Here is a 20,076-nt window from a genome sequence, read left to right as displayed (position 1 = left end):
TTCGTTGCCCTGCGTGTCGCATCTAAAAGGTACATTGACTTAAAGTGTCACATTTAAGAACTAAAGAGAACTAAGCAAAATTCTACCATCTAAAGTAACAGTATTGTGTGTTTTTCTCGTTTATTGGTCTTGTGGTAAATCTATATTTAGAATACTTATACTTACTCTGTAGTGTTGTCACTTGATTACTGTGTATGTTCACAAATGCTTTACACGCTGCCTCGGAGATAAGCCTGTCTGCTCGTGTCCAAGCTACCAAGGGGGTGAGCAGGGGTTATTTTAGGAGTGTACCACTTACCCTGACTAGAGGCGAGGGTCCCTATTTGTCACAAGTGCATAACTGTGCCAACTAGAGACCCCCAAGTCTAACACTCTCCCAAACGTAAGGAGATGAGATTAACAGTGCCCAGTTGAGTCTTCATTTTCTAAGTGGAAATATCTGGAGAGTCCATCTGCAGTGGCATGGTTACTCCCAGGTCTATGTTCCACTGTGTAGTCCATCCCCTGTAGGGAAATGAACCACCTCAAATGTTTTGGGTTTTCACCCTTCATCTGTTTTAGCCATAAGAGGTACTTATGGTCTGTCTGAACAATGAAGTGAGTGCCAAACAATTATGGCCTCAACTTCTTCATGGCCCAGACCACAGCAAAGGCTTCCCTCTCTATAGCTGACCAACGTTTCTCTCTAGGGGTCAACCTTTAGCTAATAAAAGCTACTGGTTGATCCTGGCCCTCTGCATTTAGCTGTGACAACACAGCTCCTACTCCCAACTCATATGTGTTAGACCTGGCACCTTGGCGTGAGTCTCCCTTCCACTTTTTGTCGCTGTGCCTCATGTGTTTTGCTGGTGTTAGCTGCTCAGAGCCCTGTGCCAATGCCAACCAGTGCCAAAGTGCAAGTGCTCCCTATTTAAAATGTATATGTTGGTTGGATTCCATGATTGGCTTATTTGGTTTACTGTCAGACCCCAGTAAATTGCACCAGGAGTGCCCAGGGCTTGTAAATGCAAATGCTGCTGGTGGGCTTGCAGCACTGGTTGTGCCACCCACAGAAGCGGCCTAGTAAAATGTGTCTAAGGTCTGCCATTGCAGAACCTGCGTGCAGTCTGGTACTGTCATGCTGACTGGGCAAGTGCACCCACTTACCAGTCCCTAAGCCTTCCCTTAACTTCATATTAGTCACCCCTATGGTAGGCCCAAGGGCAGGGTGCATTGTAAGCATAAGGTAGGACAAGCCCTGATGTGTGTGGCATGTCCTAATAGTGAATTACAGCCATTTTCGTTTTTAACTATTGCAAGGCTACCTGTTCCCATAGGCCAGAATGGGTTGTTAGAATTGTTACATCCTATGATCCTAACAGACCCAGGGAACATGGTAGAAATTCGAGTTTAGTATGCCTGAACTCAGAATAATAAAATACATATTTTAGTAAAGTTTATTTTATTATTCTGTGTTTGCAAATACCACTTTTAGAAAGTTGGTATTTGCTTGCCTAACCATTTCAGCCCGCCTCTGCTATGATGTGTATCTGCCTGTCTGGTTTGTGTGAGTGACAGGGCTGGGGAAACCCAGAGGGGCAGGGCTAGGTAGCCTGGTGGTGAATAGAGAGATTGACATCCAGATGGGTGGGAGGAGTGCACCTGGACTCTGAATAGGGCTGTGCTCTGCCACCACAATGCTGGCTCCACCTCCTGTGGAGCGGCTGATGTCTCTGCCCTGAACCCTGAATAGAAAGTCAGAGTCATGTCAACAAAGTGCTCAGGAACTGGTTTGGACTGGGCAAAGGCCCCTCTACCCCAGAGGAACAAAGGAATTAGGGGTATAAGTATTGGGACCCTGCTCCCAAGAAATTAGATCCTGCTTGACAAGAAGAATCTCTGCCTGAGGAGAAGGAACTGGTAAAGCTATAAGGAGGAGTACTGTCCCTGACCAGGGGGGATTGGCCTGCAGTGGTTGCCTTGCTGCTGAAGGAGAAGAGAAAGACTACAAAGACTTCATTTCAACTTGTGCTTAAAAAGATCTCCAAGGGCTTGGAATAGAGCTTGCCTCCTGCTGAAGTCTCAGGAACAACAGACTTCACCCCCCAGCTCCCCAGAGTTCTTTGGAAGTGCCTGCTGCTGTTGTTGGGCCTTCTGAGGGACTGCGTATCGCAAGGAGCTGGAAGCGCGACTCAAGGTGGAGAAGCTTGCCGCCGTCGGAGCTGCTATCGTCGCATCTCGTAAAGTGTGTCGCCGCTGCAGCATCGCATCGAGCGGAAGCGTCTTGCATCATCCAAGAAGTGCCTCGCAACGCCGAAGAAGCGTGTCACCATCGCAGCCATCGTAGCTGACGCATCACACCGCATCAAGAGAAGAGTCTCGCATCGAGGAAGAAGCGTGTCGCCATTGCAGCCATCGTAGCTGTCGCATTGCACCGCATCAAGAAAAGCGCCTCACATCCACGGAGAAGCATTCCGCCGTCGGAGCTGCTGTCGTCGCATCGCGTAAATGGGTGTCGTTGCTGCAACATCGCATCGAGCGGAAGCGTCACGCAAATGTCAGAGAAGAGTGCCGCTGCCAAGGTCGCTGTCGTCGCATCGCGTAAAGGGTGACGCCGCTGTAGCTGACGCATCGAGTCGAGTCTTCTCGCAACATCGGAGAAGCGTAACGTCTTTATTTCTTTGCACCAAAAACTTCATCGCATCAACATCATTGCAACACTTTCGTTGCCCTGCGTGTCGCATCTAGAAGGTACATTGACTTAAAGTGTTGCATTTAAGAACTTAAGAGAACTAAGCAAAATTCTACCATCTAAAGTAACAGTATTGTGTATTTTTGTCGTTTAATGGTCTTGTGGTAACTCTATATAAAGAATCCTTATTTTAATAAAAAACCTTTGTGGTGTCCATTTGTAGTGTTGTCACTTGGTTACTGTATGTGTTCACAAATGCTTAACCTATAACACTCTGAGATAAGCCTTGTCTGCTCGCGCCAAGCTACCTTTAGGAGTGTACCCCCTTACCCTGACTAGAGGAAAGGTTCCCTGCTTGTCACAAGTAGCCACCTGTGCCAACCAGAGAACCCGGATTCTGCATCTGTTTGGACAATAAATTGCTTGGAGTAGTCAGGACTCTGCAGAATGGGAACAGTGCACATGGCCTGCTTGAGATCCTCAAATGCCTTCTGACAGCTAACTGTCCACTGAACCTTCTTGGGCATTCTATTAGAGGTGAGATCATTCAAGGGAGTCACTATAGACCCGTATCCTTTTACAAATCTCCTGTAATACCCAGTCAGGCCCAAGAAAGCTCTGACCGGAGTCTGGGTAGTTGGAGCAACCCAGTCCATTATGATCTGGATTTTGTTCTGTAATGGTTGAACCTGGACTCCACCCACAAGGTGGCCCAGGTACAAAACCTTGCTCTGCCCTATCTGGCACTTAGTAGCCTTGATAGTGAGGCCTGCTTTCTGCAGAGCCTCCAAAACATTCTTCAGGTGGACCAGGTGATCCCAGAGGTGGAGATAAAGACAACTATATCATCAAGATATGCTGCACAATAGGCTTCCAGACCTGTGAGAACTTTGTTCACCAGCCTTTGGAATGTGGCAGGTGCATTCTTCAAACCAAAGGTCATCACAATAAGTTGATAATGCCCACTAGGGGTTTGAAAATGCAGTTTTTGATTTGGCATCCTCAGCTAGTCTGATTTGCCAATAGCCAGCAGTTAGGTCAAAAGTGCTTAGATACTTGGCTGAGGCCAAAGTATCAATAAGCTCATCTGTCCTAGGAATTTGGTGAGCATCAGTCCTAGTGACTGCATTGAGTCCCCTGTAGTCCACACAAAACCTCATCTCTCTCTTACCACCCTGGGTGTGAGGTTTAGGTACCATGGCTACTGGGCTAGCCCAAGCTCTATCTGAGAGCTCAATCACTCCCAGTTCCAGCATCTTTTGGACCTCTGTTCTGGTGCAATCTCTGACATGTCCAGGCTGCCTGTAGATTTTACTCTTGACAGGTAGACTCTCACCTGTGTCCACTTCATGGGTACACCAGGTGGTTTGACTGGGTGTCAGAGAAAACAAATGCCTGTATTAATTGAGGACCTTCCTACAATCAATCTGCTGTTGATCAGTGAGGCTGTCTGCCAATACTACACCATCAAGTGACCTATCATCAGGGTTCTGTGAGAGGAGATCAGGGAGTGGATCAGTCTCCTCCTCCTGTACCTCATCAGTTACCATGAGCAAGCCCATGCTTGCCCTGTCCACGAAAGGTTTGAGCCTGTTCACATGAAGCACCCTACAGGGGCTCCTAGGAGTGCCAATGTCCACCAAGTAGGTGACCTCACCTTTCTGCTCAATTATAGTACGGGGTCCACTCCACTTGTCTTGGAGAGCTGCTTGTGCCACAGGCCCCAGCACCCACACCTTCTGCCCTGGCTGGTAAATAGTCAGGACAGCCTTTTGGTCATGCCAAGCTTTTTTGCAATTCTTTGCTTGCCTCAAGGTTTTTGCTGGCCTTCTTCATGTACTCAGCCTATGTCCTGTTTGGGAGGTTTCAGAGGTAACTCCCATCAATCCTTCACCAAAGACAAGGGACCCCTAACTGGATGTCCAAACAGAAGATCATAAGGGCTGTAGCCAACTCCCTTCTGTGGGACATCTCTGTAGCCAAAGAGAAGGCAGGGCAACAGAACATCCCATTTTCGCCTAAGCTTTTCTGGGAGGCCCATGATCATGCCCTTGAGGGTTCTGTTGAACCTTTCAAATAACCCATTGCATTGTGGGTGGTAAGGTGTGGTGAACTTGTAGTTCACTCCACACTCCTTCCCCATTGCAGTTATATAACTTGACTTGAGGTTTGTTCCTCTGTCAGTGCAGGCCCCCTTGAGGAAACTCACTCTGGAAGACCTTCCCAGCAGGGCCCTGGCCACTACAGGAGCTGTAGTGGTTTTAAGGGGTATTGCTTCTGGGTACCTCATGGCATGGTCCACCACCAGTAGGATATAACTGTGCCCAGATGCTGTTGGAGGGTTCATGGTATCAATTATGTCAATCCCAACCCTTTCAAAGGGAACCCCCACCACTGGTAGTGGTATGAGGGGGGCCTTTGCGGTATCACCTGTCTTACCACTGGCTTGTCAGGTGGTACAGGAGCGACAAAACTCCTTGGTGTCTTCAGACATGTGAGGCCAGTGAAAGTGAGGGACAAGCCTGTCCCAAGTCTTACTTTGGCCTAAGTGTCCTGCCAATTGAATGTCATGTGCTAGGGTGAGTAGGAAGCCCCTAAATGTCAGAGCAATGACCAGCCTCCTGGTAGCACCAGGCTTGGGGTCTCTACCGTCCAAGTAAAGGAGTCCCTCTTTAAGGGAGCTCTCAAGACCTGGTTTTTTAGGAAAGCCTATTACTAAGCATTGCAGGGCTACTCAATATATTATGTTATGCACCTTGATGCCCACTGGGCTGAGTTCTGCGCGATATAAATTTATTTTCATTCATTCATTCATCCCAGTAGATCCTGGGGGACCCACTGACAGTTCCAGCAGCCTCAGCAGCAGTTTGCTGTTTGAGGGGTTCAAGAGAGGGACAGGTTTGCTGTTCCAAACTCAGGTCTTCCCTGGAAGGGCCCCCTGTCCCCAAGAACTCAACCTGATCAGGTTCAAGCTCATCTGAGACAGCCCCTTCACAGGGGCTAAGATAATCTCCCTCTAGAGACTGATCCTCAGTATGAATCTGGGGGGAAGGCACGGCCTTAACCCTCCTGTTCCTTCTATTGGAAGATGCCTGGTCCATTGTTTCAGTCTCCAGGGCCTGTTCAGTGGTTGACAGTATGGCTTGTGACCTAGTCACAGCAAACACATCTGCAGAGATGCCCAGCATTGATGCATGAGTCCTTAGTTCCACTTCATCCCAAGCTGAAGTTTCCAAATCATTGCCCAGCAAACACTCTACTGGTAGGTCTGAACTTACCACAACCTATTTAGGGCCAGTTACCCCTCCCCAACTGAAATGAACAATTTCCAAGGAATGGACAGTCCTGACATTGTTTGCATTGGTCACTTGGTACATTTCTCCAAGTATGATTTGGTCAGAGGCCACAAGATCTTCTGTCACCATAGTGACACTTGCACCTGTGTCCCTGTATGCCATGGCCTCCTTACCATTTATTAAAGGCTGCTGTCTGTATTTGCCCAGGTTACTGGGACTGACAAATAAGGTGGAAAAATCCATGCCACCATCACAGACAAGCACAGCTTGAGTTGGAGTTTTGACTAGGCTAGAACTCGTCTCAGAACCCAAGGTTTACCCTACTAATTCCTTGTTCCCTGTACAGCCACTTGTATTTGTTCTAGGGGGCGCAGTTGCCTTAGGGGCAGTGGTGGTAGGAGGGTTTTACTTGGCTTTTGGACAATCAGCATCTTTTGTCCAATGGGTTTTCACCTTTCAAAGTAACACCAAGGTTTCTTTTGCCTTTACCTTTGTTGGATTGTGACTCCCCCAGATGCAGAGTTTTGGGGCCCTGATGAAGACTCTTTTTTGTCTTTACCCTTGTCCCCACCCTTTGCTTGAGTTTTAGAACCTTGCTTCTTCTGGTCACCACCAGTGTTCTTGGTTTTCTGCTTCACCCTGGTCCTGACCCACTAATCTGCCTTCTTTCCTAATTCTTGGGGGGAAGTCAGATCAGAATCCACCAGGTACTGATGTAATAATTGATTTTGGCAATTATTAAAGATCTGCTCCCTCATAATCAAATTAATCAAAATCATGTACTTTTCTGTAAAGCAACCAGCCTTCCAGAGCCTTTATAGCACTATTTACTAAGTCTACCCAGTCCTGATTCTGCACCGTCTGGGTGTCTCTGAACTTAATCCTGTACTATTCAGTGGTTAAGTCAAACCCATCAATGAGAGCACTCTTCAAAACTGAATAATTGTCAGCATCCTCTTCTCTAACAGTGAGGAGCTTATCACTACCTTATCACTACCTTTGTCAGCAGAGGAGAGCCACAAGATAGATGCCCACTGCTCTTGAGGGACCTTCTGTACTTTACGGGCCCTCTCTGAAGCATTTATCTATTTGTGGATGTCATGCCCAAAATGGTAGGGAGGGACAATCTTGTTCATGTTCCTATGATCAAAGGAATGTTCCTTAACTCTAGGGACACTGTTGCTGCCACCAGCGGACTCTAGTCCCAACTTTTTTCTAGCTCTTTGGACTTCTAGGGACTGTATGTCAATCAATCAAAATTTCCTTATTGCGGTTACAAAACCCATAAAAGAAACAACCACACAAGTCATGATTAGACATACAAAGCTAAAAAGAGCGTTCAGGAGACAAATCGGCAAATAAGAGATGAAACAAGCATTTGCAATGCAATAGGTCTCGCATTAATTAAGTTTGAGCTATTGGCATTGCTACATATTGCAACACCAATTGCAACCAAAGTCTATAAATTGTATTCCAAAAAAATGTGCATTTATTTTTGTAGCAATGGTGGCATGCTGCGCTTTAGAAGAATATGTTTAAAAGTAAAGTGTGCCATACTGCGATATTTTAATTGTGGACGCGTTAACAATTGATGTGTGCCTTGATGGCAGGTGGTGTGTGTGTCGGTAGAAATTGTGCACCGATGGCTGGTGGTGTGTGTGCCTGGTGGAAGTGTGAACTGCCGGCTGGTGGTGTGTGTGTCTTGTGAAAGCGTGCACTGACGGCTGGTGATGTGTGCCCGGTGGAAGCGAGCACCGAGTGTGGTTGGGTGTGGTTGTGTGTGTGTGTGTGGGGGGGGGGGTTGGTTGTGTGTGTGGTTTTGTGTGTGTGGTTGTGTGTGTGTGGTTGTGTGTGGTTGTGTGCTTGTGTGTGTGGTTGTGTGTGTGTTTGTGTTACGGGGCAGCAAAGGGGACTGAAGGAGAAAGGCACAGAATCACGGGCGCAGTGAAGGGGACAATAGGAGAAAAAGGCACAGAATCATGGGGGCAGCAAAGGGGACAGGAGAAAAAAAGGCACAGAATTACGTGGGCAGCGAAGGAGACAGAAGGAGCAAAAATGCACATAATCGGGGGGCAGCAAAGGGGACAGAAGGAGAACAAAAGGCACAGAGTCATGGGGGCAGCGAAGGGGACAGAAGGAGAAAGGCACAGAATGACGGGGGCAGCGAAGGGGACAGAAGGAGAAAAAGGCACAGAATCACTGGGCAGCGAACTGGACAGGAGAAAAAAGACACAGAATCAGGGGGGGCAACTAAGGGGACAGAAGGAGAAAAAAGGCACAGAATCCCGGGGGCAGCGAGTGAGACAGAAGGAGAAAAAAGGCACAGAATCAAAGGGACAGTGAAGGGGATAGAAGGAGAAAGGCACAGATTCACGGGGGTAGCGAAGGGGACAGAAGGAGAACAAGTTAGGAGTGAGGTGTTCGGAAAGACGCCAGTACATAGACACTCTTAGTTTCATTTCTGCAAAGTTTGTCTGTAGTGAGATTCTGGAGCAGGGAGGGAGTGTGAGATTTAGAGAGGCACTAGACATGAAGAAGGGAATAGAGACCATGAAGAGAGTTGGGACAAAACAAAACAATAATACAACAGAGAAACGAGCATGACGGAGTACAAGGAAGCAATCTCTTCCAAGAGAAAGGCGCAACTATCCATCAAAACAGGTACCTTTAAGCAGAACTGACATCATGTGCTTTAGACCTTTGATTTGAAGGCGTGTTGCATTTCTTCTTAATATCCAAGACTCTCTGTCTTCGAGATTTCTTGTATTTTGTTTTGCTTCAGTGATATTTGGTTCGATGGTATACTCTTTGAGATGTAGTGTCCTGGCGTCTATTTATGACAAACTGGCTCAGTAGCCACTGCTGCCAAGACATGTCCATAATCTGGAGGTCAGGGGATAAAATCCTGGTAGGGCCCACTCTGCTCTTCAGCCGTCTTAGTGCGATATTATTATTGTTACTGTATTGTAGCATTTCTACAGCACTTCATGTTATTAAGAAGGAGCTACCTATTGATGTCCTTGTGAAAAGAATGGGCTAGTGTTGAGCATTCATCCAACGTTATTAAGAATTCTGCAACATGTAGCATTGTTGTATTTCAATAGAATTAAAATGTTATCCGAATAAAATGGTTTCACTGATAAGGTAATGTTTGCAGGCCACACAGTTTGCAAAAAACCAGATCAATTAGCAATAATTGAAATTTTGTGTGTGTCCATCCCTCTCTCTTTAGAGGTGGGCTCGGGGTCATAAGGAGTGTCAAGCTCATGACGTAGTTGTCAAGTGGCCCTAAGGGTTTTATGACTGACACCATCCACCAGTTACAACTTTAAACCCAAGATCACTTTGCCTTTTGGACTGTTTTATGGTAATTGCAAAATGATTATATTATATGTCAACCCGCAGCCACTTTGGCCTGACCAAGGGGTACCCAAAAGACTCCTGTGACGATTTCTTTTAATTTTCGCGTTTGTCATAATGTTTCACTGTATTGACATTCAAAATGCGAAGAGAACAGTAGTCAGTTGTGTGTGTTGTGTGTGTGTGTGTGGTTGTGTGCTTGTGTGTGGGTGTGGCTGTGTGTGTTCGTGTGTGTGTGCTGTTGATGTGTGTGGTTGTGTGTGTGTTGTTGTCTATGTTTAAAATACCACTTTCTGCATGCCGTTGTATTATTGTTGATTGACAGCTACAGCAGCCAATCAGACGTTTCATTGTAAATACGTAACCAATGAACGCCCGTGTGAGTCCCGTAAACCCCTGTTCACATAGCGGTTTCGGAAGGAGGACGACGCAGCGAGACCCCGGCTGGCAGCGCGTAAGTTGTCTTTAAAGGCTAGGCACAGCCACGGTGGTTGTTAACGTGGGGAGGATGCAGACCTTCCGAAAGTGGCATCATGTGAAAGGAGTTGAGGTCCGACCTACATCCAGTAGGTATTGCAGGCGTGTGGCGGGATCGATTGACGGGTACGTTTATTTTTCAGTTTTTCCCCCCTTAAGCCCCCTAATTGTTTGTGTCCCTGTTGTAGTTCCTAAAGTGTGGGCGGGTTGAGAATGACATCCCTGAAGCATTGACAGCAGCCTTGTTGTTAACCCTTAAGCTCTGTTTAATATTTTGCTTTTGTGTTTGAATAAATGTGCATATCATTTGGTAAATCAAATATTTGTTTCGGTGGCTATTTTGCGTTGGCAGCAAATCGTGTTTGATAATGTCACCTTTTTTTGTCGTTTCTGTATGCAATATTTACGCTCGGGCGACATAGTAGTATCTTTCGGTAGGCTAACAGAGTGTGAAACTTATTGTTTGCGGAAACGTTTCTGATTTAATTGTACTTTTGCCGAGACATACGTTATTTTCGAGAGTGACAGCTTTCCTTTGTGTTCGTACGTTAGTGGAACTGCGCTATTTTTTGATGTTGCTAAACGGGGAACAGCCATTACAACGCGGGGGCAGATTTATGAAAAGTGACGCATCGCTGCCGCACCGCAGCGATGCGTCAGAAAACTTACGGCATCACTGCGACAACGCAAGTCACACAAGATGCGCCATATCAACAAGGCGTCGGAGCGTGGCGCAACGCGGTAACCTGCGTCAGAAAAAATGACGCAGGTGCCGCAAAGGTGCCGCAAGTCAATCCGACGCAACCACGTGAAAAGTCACGCAAGGATGCCTTACGACACGCAACGCCATTCCGAAGAGACTGCGTGAACGCACACTGCGTGAAGCGAGAAAAATCGACCCGGAAAGCGACGCAAATCTGCTGAAACACATTACTAAGAACAGAGGAGCCAGAAATGGAAGCTGAAGGTGACACCAGCACCCAGGACCCACACGCAAACCCCGGCAGCAGAAGTCCTGATGGCCAGGCTGAACCAGTGGCCAAACGCAAGCGGAAGTCTAACTTCAGCCATGAATAGAACGAAATCCTGGTGACGGTGGTCACCAACCACCAGCACCAGCTGTTTGTCAACTCCAAGCTGCCCATTTAAAAAAAATAGGCAATCTGGCAGCGAATAGTGACAAAAATCAACTGTGTGGGACAGGCGAAGCGGACCGTGCTGGACTGCAAAAAAAGGTGGCATGACTACAAGTGGAGCACCAAAGAAAAACTTGCTGCAAACCGCAAGGCCGCACTACGAACCGGAGGAGGCAGCCCAGCACATCAGGAGTCACTTGATGACTTGGAGGAGCGGGTGGCACGAGTCATCCCAGAGGAGATAGTGAGTGGAATCTCTGGACAGGACAGTGCCGCAAGAGAAACAGAACAGCAGACAACTGGTAAGTAACAAAAAATGCACAAATGTCATGAAGGGGTCATGTTGGGCATAGCAGATTTAAATTTCACCGTGCCGTAGTCTGACGTCTGCATATTGTTGACCACATATTACTCCACAAGTACAAAACTCCACAATGTAAGTCCCACACATATGTCAATCACACATTTTAAATGTCAGAAATGCACCACCATGTCCATATCTGATTGAGCAGACATACTGGACATCATTTATGTAGGGACTTGCACCACCGGTATCTCACCTGTCAGAATATCCAAAGTGAAGATCTCGCAGTGCAAGGAGTACATAAAAGATGTACACAAGGTCATGCATATGCATACTTGCGTAATGTAGCCAATAAGGTGCAAACAGGTGCCACATCTTGCCTGTATGGCCTTGAGGTGTGCCAGGAGGTGTGGGCAGGTTTCGAACAGTGGGTGGAGGACGTGTGCAGCGGGGTCATACAGTGAAAGTGTAGGCGTAGTGCTGTGGCCCATGGAGTCCATGATAACCCATTAGATGTCCATAACACCTTTGGGATGTGTATCAATGATGGTGGTGCTGTATGGTGGGCATGGTGAACAAGTGACACACACAATGAGGGTTGGTCCACGTCAATATGGTGGTGTGGCTGAAGTTCAATCTGTCTACTGTGGAGGAGATGTGCCTGTCAACGTCTCCAGCAATGTGGCTTGGTGTTGGCAATAGCTCTCTCAGTCTGATGCCAGATATTTCACCAAGTAGCCAATGGTGTCCTGGTCACGGGTGTTGTGCATGTGGAACCAGAGTCCCTGAAGTAGGAAAGGGGGGGGAGCCTGGTGTGCAATGACGTCTACAATGGCAATGTTGAAAGGGTGCACATGTCCCGGGTGGCCTGCAAATGAAGGGGGCAATGTGATTGTTGCCTTGCCGGGTCTGGCTGTGTTAATTTGATTAGCACCATGGTTAATGCTGGGTCATTTAAGTGTATGTCCATTGTAAGTGTTCACCTTCCTTGTAGGATATGGCAATGCCTCATCCTTGATGGATGTGGTGGACCTTGGGGGAATGAAGTAGCTGTCAATGATGTTGATGGTGATTACAGGTCCACAATGAAGGTTGGTGTATGTGTATGTGAAGCAGGTGACATATGAAGAGTCAACAGCAAGGTTGGGTGACATCTCTGTAGTGGGCATGTGTACTGCCAGCAGTGTTTTGAGGATGTATGTGTTCTGGTTGTGTGTAGTATTGTTTTGCTGGGTGGCACAAGGCACTGGTGTCCTGATGTGTAACAAGGTCCGTCCTGAGATTACACTTGTGCAGGGGGCAAGATAAGCATACTGTAATACAAGATGGCAGGTGTGGTTGCGTACAGGGTGGAGGTCGAGGTGGGTGGCCATGTTCCAGCAGAAGAGTGTAGACGAGGAATTGTCCGAGCTGGTGTGTGTGGTCCTGGGCCAAATGACTGCATATGATTTTAGCCATAGCTTCCCTCCCTCATGCTAGATGTACATTACAACACAGTCATCACATTAGAATGTCAATTCCAAGTAACCACAGGCTTGCATTTGCCTTCACATGACATGTGAAATTAGTGCATTGTGATGCAACAAATGGGAGTTCCATCCATCAAAGCATATGTAAATATTTGCTTCCTGACATAGCAATGTAAGCATAGTATTCTTGAGAAAGAATTATCAATATCGGGATTCATGTTGAGAGAAAAAAGGGACAATAGTTGCTTCTCTGTGTGGTCAAAAGCTAAACAGGATGCCTTCACTGGCCAGTAAAATTGTAAATCGTGTGTTTTCTGGGGTCAAACATTGCTATCTGTGCGTCGAGTGTGGGGTCTATTTGAAAATAGGGGGCTATGGTGGACAGAAAATGAACATAGGGTGCCACTTGGGGGCAAGAAATTAATTGTTACACATTGTATTATTTGTGGCAACAAATATACAACTGGGCGACATATGGGGGCAATTCATGACAAAATTGTGTCTGTCGGGGGAAATCCATAACAATAGTGTATTGTATGCACCAAATGTGCTATCTACTGTTAGTGGGGTGGGTCTGAGATGGATCTCAGTTATCTTGCGTCATGTGTAACAAGTGTCCCTTTGAGGGTTGCAATCACTTCAGTAGTTACTGTAATTCACAATGCTATCCTAGCCAGCTCTCACCACACTGTTGTAACATGAGACCCATTGGTATGCATCATAACTGTAAGAAATTGAATAGTATGCCATGCAACAAAAGACATCTTGTGTTAGTTCACAACAGGTCTGCATGATGCACAGGGCTGCACAGCATCTGGCAGTGAGAAATGATGTAGGGGGCACTGGACAGCTGCCTGGAGAACTAATGTAGAAAATACACTGGAGGGGGCATGGATGTGGGGGTGGTTGTACGTGTGGGCCTTACATAACATCACAAATGAAAATGTGTATCAAGGCCTGAGGATGTGTAAACTGTGCACCTGGGACTATGAGTCTGCCTCAAGGGACAGGAACCAGCCATGCTCCCTCACCTAAGTCAATCACAGGGCTGCAATGTGGTCGTGTGATTGCTCATGCGCGCAGGGACAGTGCGTTCTGACAGGGGCTTGATGGGTGGCCATGTACTTAATGCAAGCTGTAATGCTGTCTGCATTGTGAACATGGAAGTGCACATGAATGTCTGTGCCAGACTGAGAGGACAAATGACCAGACATTGTGCACTTCATTAGGCATACTACTGAGTCATGGGCCTAACTCTGATTCAAGCAGACCCAATCTCCCTCACACACAGAAAGGAAATGTAGCAACAGTACATAGATATTTGACCATCATGGTAGTTGCTTCACTGTTTAGCACCACTCAAAATCATGGATCAAAATCTCAAGATCCATAAAGGATATTCCCCCATTGGGTGTCCTGCACCCACAGGCATTACCCCTGCGCACTACCATATCATGGCCATCCTACACTACACATCACACCCTGCACTCACTTGGACATCCACACAGTGGTGATACCTGATGCACATTGATAATGTCGGTGAATCAGACAGCAGGATCCTCTGCTAGGTGGACTTACCCAGGCCTGGGTCGAGTATTTCCTGCAAAGACAGCTGGCCAAGGACACAATGACGGGGATGCTACATGCAGCCCTCATGTGTGTAACTCGAGTGCCAATGATTCATACGTTAGATTCAGCTCAGGGTCAAAACCCTCCACAGCGTCGGGCCATTGATCCATCCTGTGGCCTAGGGTGCAGATATGCGTTGAACAACATTGGCAATATACCTTGTGTAGCTCAGTGCACTGTTGGGGCATGGTATGCAATGGCTCACACCATCGGTAGTTACCCCTGAGAACAGGTAACATTCACAAATACATGGGGGTACAGGGTGTCTTCACACACAAGTCTGAAGCATGCCTCCATGCAACCATGCTGGCTCCAACAACAGGTACAGGTGACCACCAATGCCTCAATTACCAACAATAGAGCCCAGCAAATAGACAGCACCTCCGTATCCCAGGTTGACTCACTAATAGCAGGCCAGCAATGGCACCATGAGCCATGAACCCATTGTTGCCTATGAGGAAGTGGATCTTTTCCTACCTCGCCCAGGTACGCTTACAACAAGGAAGACCAGCAGTCGGAGGTAACTGAAATATAAAAAGATTTATTGCACTCAAGCGGGTACGCCACCTCACAGCTCCATGTGGCTATGAGAGAAGTGGACAACTTACACAGTCACAGGAGGCCTTATATATGTTTGTGCTGGAACAAGAGTAGGTGGGAGTAGGTAGGAAGGATTAGCAACTGCCAAGGATGATTAATGATCTCTAGACAATAAGATGAACTGGTCTGGACCAGTTCCTCTGCAGATGTGTATACGTGGCATACAGAACACAAATATAAGATTGCTCACTAAATTCCATCAATCATCAGTAATTCCGTGGTCAACAGAAATAAAGCAGAACTGGGTATAACTTGTGCCAGAAATAAAAACATACACGCCTGTGGTTACAGTCAGGCGCTCACTTCATTAATCATCTGGATAGGAACAAAAGGTCGCAACTCTTGTCAACAATAATTTGTTACCATCAGCAGTCTTTTGTTAGCTGTAATACATGTGATAGGAAAGTTAAACAATTGAGTCATTGACCTTATGTCAATGCCCTGCTCTACTTGCACGCTATCATACGAAAGAACAAACATGTGCTCTGGGGTCATTTAATATACCAGCATTTCTTTGTGCAGATGGTGCAGATTTATATGTGCTGAGGTGGCAGGCAGGCTAGAAAAAGGCTAACACAAAATGGTGACTGGGAGACACAAAATGGAGGAGCTTTCGTCCATTAATAAACTGTATTTCCACAATCGACCCTTTGGACGCAAGGTCCAACATTTTTGGTGCGTTGCTAACGCACATGCTCATAAATAGGCCGGCTGTTACTATAGTGGGCCGCATTGCGCTCATTCACATAATCAACTGTATTTGCACTTGATGGGGCGTTATCCGAGATGTCAATATCCATCAATTCCTGTGCTACCACATCCCTCTTAATAAGGGCATTAGTTACTGTCACAGGGGGTATTGGGGTTGGTTTCAACAGGCGTCCCAAACACCGACAACACATGGGCAGGCAATTAATGAAAATACAGCACCCAACCACTATAAGGAAGATAGTCACTAGGAACATTCCTATTTTCCAGCCCCAGGTAGATAAAGTGTTCCAAAAGGAACCTGCCGGATCCCATGAGCCAACGTCACTATGGACCTGTGTTCCTATATCATACAGTCTCTTGACAGCTTCCCTAACTGACGTGGAGGAGTCAGGTATATACGTGCAGCAGGAGGCCCCGATCACCCTACAGACTCCACCCCGTTCTGCCAACATCATGTCTAGAACCATCCGGTTCTGAAGCGAGACTAATCGGACGGCTTTGAGCTCCACTGTGATGTTCTCAATAATCCCTGCAGTCTCCTCTATTGTGGCTTCCAAGAGACGGGACAATCTGCGAATATTCCTGGAATTTATGGCAGGGCCATACCATGGAACAAACGCTGTGAGCACATCACCAGCTATCTCAGACACCGTATCCCCTTGATCAACACTCCGCCTGCCCCTTATAGTCTTAGAGGCTCTATTTACTTCTCGTGTACTTTTGACAGACACAACTGGTGTTACAAGTCCTAGACGACAACAGCCACCCCAATTCACTGGTAGCCAAGTATAGGCCTTAGAACCACAAATGAAATAAACTGAGTCACCGACATAAAGTGGAACAGATATTTCCTGAGAAGTCACCTCAAAAGCCATATTGCAATTTGTACTATTCCCCATATTGGCAGTACCGTTACTTCTAATGCATATACTCCCAAGCACACCACGCTGTCTAATTTTCAAAAAGGGTATTCTCATGGTGTCTCTATCAAGTGGAGGTATACTAGAATTGTTTACCAAAAACAATGGGGTAAATATATTAGAAAAGGGGAACGTTGTATTTGGCAAGATAACTTCAGTGCAATTCCCTGGCTGGAGGATGTCTTTTTCATAACGGTTGTATAGGGAGACCGTTGATGTTCTAGTGGTAGAACGGGAGGTGACCAACTTGCTGAGAACTCCTATTAGCTCTATTTTCAACACTACAATATGTAATGCATAGCACAATGCTTCAAATGGCAGGGGTACTTGGAGAAGGGGTATTCCTTCATCTACATAGGCGGGAAATTGCATACATATCCAGCAATTATTTTTATCTATTATTTTATGGGTCTGATGAAGTAGGGTAAGAAAGGAGTTATGACGCATTTCCTCCCTGTAATCCATATCCTCAGGTGCTACTGTAACTGAGGGGACAATGTCAGAGGGAAGCTCAGAGGGAAGTGGGGCTGTTTGTGCTATAGGATGGTAGAGCTCCAAAAGATATAGCAAGCCGATGACCAAAGACATTACACAAAATAGCAGACATAATATTCCTAATCTGGAGTACCAACGCCCTTTCTTCAATTTAAGGGTGGAATATGTATCCTCCATATCTAGCAAAGGGATGTGTTTTGTTGTTCTTCCAAATAGCAATACCATTAGTAATATACAATCTCACATGTGCGGCAGTCCAACAGTGTTCGTTATAGGTCTCACTGTTACAGGCTCTGCAGGTGGTATTAGCTTTGACAAAATTCAACCTCGCACCCTCTCCTCCTATGGGTCTTTGGGCTTGGGAGGTATTCCTTTCTTCTCCTGTCAAAGCTTTATCCGCAGTGTCCTTATTTTACTAACCTCACTGCACGAGTTAGTCCTTTAAAGATGGCACTGTTCAGTGCACAGCAGTTGGTGCTTGCTCCGTCCTAAGCACTCTTCCATTTCCTTGGGCGCAGATTGTATCCTGGTACAGTTCCTTTATTGTCAATCTTTGCAGGAGTGCAGTCATCAGTCCTTCGGTCAGAATGTTCCTCTTCCGGGGGCAATTGTGGCCAGAACGGTGGTGCTCTCTTCACATTTGACAGATGAATCCAGTTTTTGTGTCCATCACATCGAACTGCTGTTTGTGTGACTAACAAAACTTGGGAAGGCTCCTTCCATCTGGGCTGTAGGCTGTTCTTCCTCACAAAGTTTTTGGTCAGGACCCAGTCCCCTGGCTTGATGTCATGTACTTCACCTTCCAGCGGCGGGGACCAAGTGTCTCTGACCTGTTGGCGAATGGTAGACAGGGCAGAAGTTAATTCTTTACAATAATCCAATAAAGCAGAATGTGTCAATTCCTGCAACTTCGGTGGAGAGGCGAACCCATATACATTTGCGGGTTTCCCCATAACAAGCTCATATGGAGAGAGCCTATTTTTGGACGTAACAGTTGTCCTCATGGAGAACAAGGCTAAGGGTAAAGCGTCTACCCAACTGAGAGTGCTTGATGCACATATTTTTTGCAGTTTATTTTTTAATGTAGCGTTGCAGCGTTCTACAAGTCCTGCCGCTTTTGGATGATAAACTGAATGAAACTTTTGTTTAAGACCCAGTCCTTGGCAGACCAGGTCCATTATTTTATTGGAAAAATGTACCCCGTTATCACTCCACAGACTTCTGGGTAAACCATAGCGGGGGAAGTACTCTTTTAACAGCATCTTGGCTGTGCTTAATGCAGTGTTATCCTTCAAAGGGAATGCCTCCACCCAATTTCTAAAACTGCATATAATAACCAAAACATATCTTTTGCCATTGGAAGGGGGCATTTCTATGTAATCCATTTGTAGGCATTCAAAGGGGTATTCTGGTAATCTGAAATGACCAGGTGGTACTTGTATCCCTTTCCCCACATTATGAAGAGCACAGGTCATACAATTCTTAGAAAGTTTTACAGCTGTCTTTCTTATATTTTTGTTTTCCCATATTTTTTCAATTGTATTTGTCATTCCATCAGCCCCCAGGTGTGCCGGACCATGAACCATCTGAAGCATTGGTAGGAGGAAATTATCGGGCAAAATCGATTTTGTTCCGAGTGTATTCATCCAACCCCCAAGGTGTGTGTTAAAGTAATATCCTTCCTTTACCCATTGCTTTCTTTCATCTTCACTTGCCAACCCCTGAATCTCCTTTATCTCTTTGTAAGGATCAATTTCATTTTTCTCCTCATCTGCACTTAACACTACATAGGTTAAGGTGTACTCATTTAACGCAGTATGTCTGGCTGTCTCGTCAGCAAAGGCATTTCCCTGACCTACATGGTCTGTGATTTTCTTGTGTGCACTGCACTTCATAATAGCTAACTTAGTTGGTAAGGCAAGAGAATTTAGTAGTCTTGTAATCAAGGTGCCATGCTGTATTTTGGCACCGCCAGATGTAATGAACCCTCTCTCGGCCCATAGTCTTCCAAAGTTGTGAGCCACCCCCCAGGCGTACTGGCTGTCGGTGTAGATGTTTACTACTAACTTTTCTGAAAGCTCACATGCTCTAGTTAGAGCAATTAGCTCGGCTGCCTGAGCAGACATCTGTTGTATTTTACATGTCTCAACCACTGTTTTATTGGTTGTAATTGCATAGGCTGCGGAGGTGGTTCCATCTGGTCTCTTTAGACAAGAGCCATCCACAAATAATGTACCATCAACTGTAGGCATAGGTACATCTACCAAATCTACTCGACCTTTCGTTTCAGTTTCAGTAACAATCACGCAATCATGTTGTACTTCATCCTGCTCCGAAGGGAGAGGCATCAGAGTAGCTGGGTTTATTGTGTTACATCGTTGTAAGGTCACGTTGGTGGCCATTAGTATCAGCTCATAATGAGTTAACCTAGCATTAGTTAAATGCTGAGTTTTGGTTTTGTTTAATAGTATGTCCACTGAATGAGGTACGTAAACCATAACTGGATGTCCAAGGACAATAGAATCTGCCTGTTTTACTGCAGCAGCCGCAGCAGCAATATTTGTGAGGCAGTTCGGTAGGCCTTTTGCTACCGGATCCAATGTTGAGGAAAAATAGGCACATGGTCTATTCTTCTCTCCATTTTTCTGAGTTAGTACTGCCATTGCGCACCTTTCCCTTTCATATACGAACAATGCAAAATCTTTAGTGTAGTCTGGTGTGCCCAAAGCAGGTGCATTGCATAAAGCAGTTTTTAAAGCCATAAAGCTATTGTGATGCTCTTTCTCCCAAGGGACGGGATCTTTCACATCTTTGTGAGTTAAGGACAGTAATGGTTTGGCCAGATAAGAGAAATTTGGTACCCATTGCCTACAGAAGGAGACCATTCCCAGAAATGCACGCACATCTCTTTGAGTTCGAGGTCTGGGAAAGTTCTGCACTGTTTGTATTCTGTCAGATGATAATTTTCTCCCTCCTTTCGACAGGAGATGACCTAAATATGTCACTTC

This window comes from Triturus cristatus, chromosome 1_1, assembly GCF_964204655.1.
Source record: "Triturus cristatus chromosome 1_1, aTriCri1.1, whole genome shotgun sequence".
In the NCBI taxonomy this organism is placed as follows: domain Eukaryota; kingdom Metazoa; phylum Chordata; class Amphibia; order Caudata; family Salamandridae; genus Triturus; species Triturus cristatus.
The sequence above is the reverse complement of the archived record's forward strand: the minus strand, read 5'-3'. Positions refer to the sequence as shown.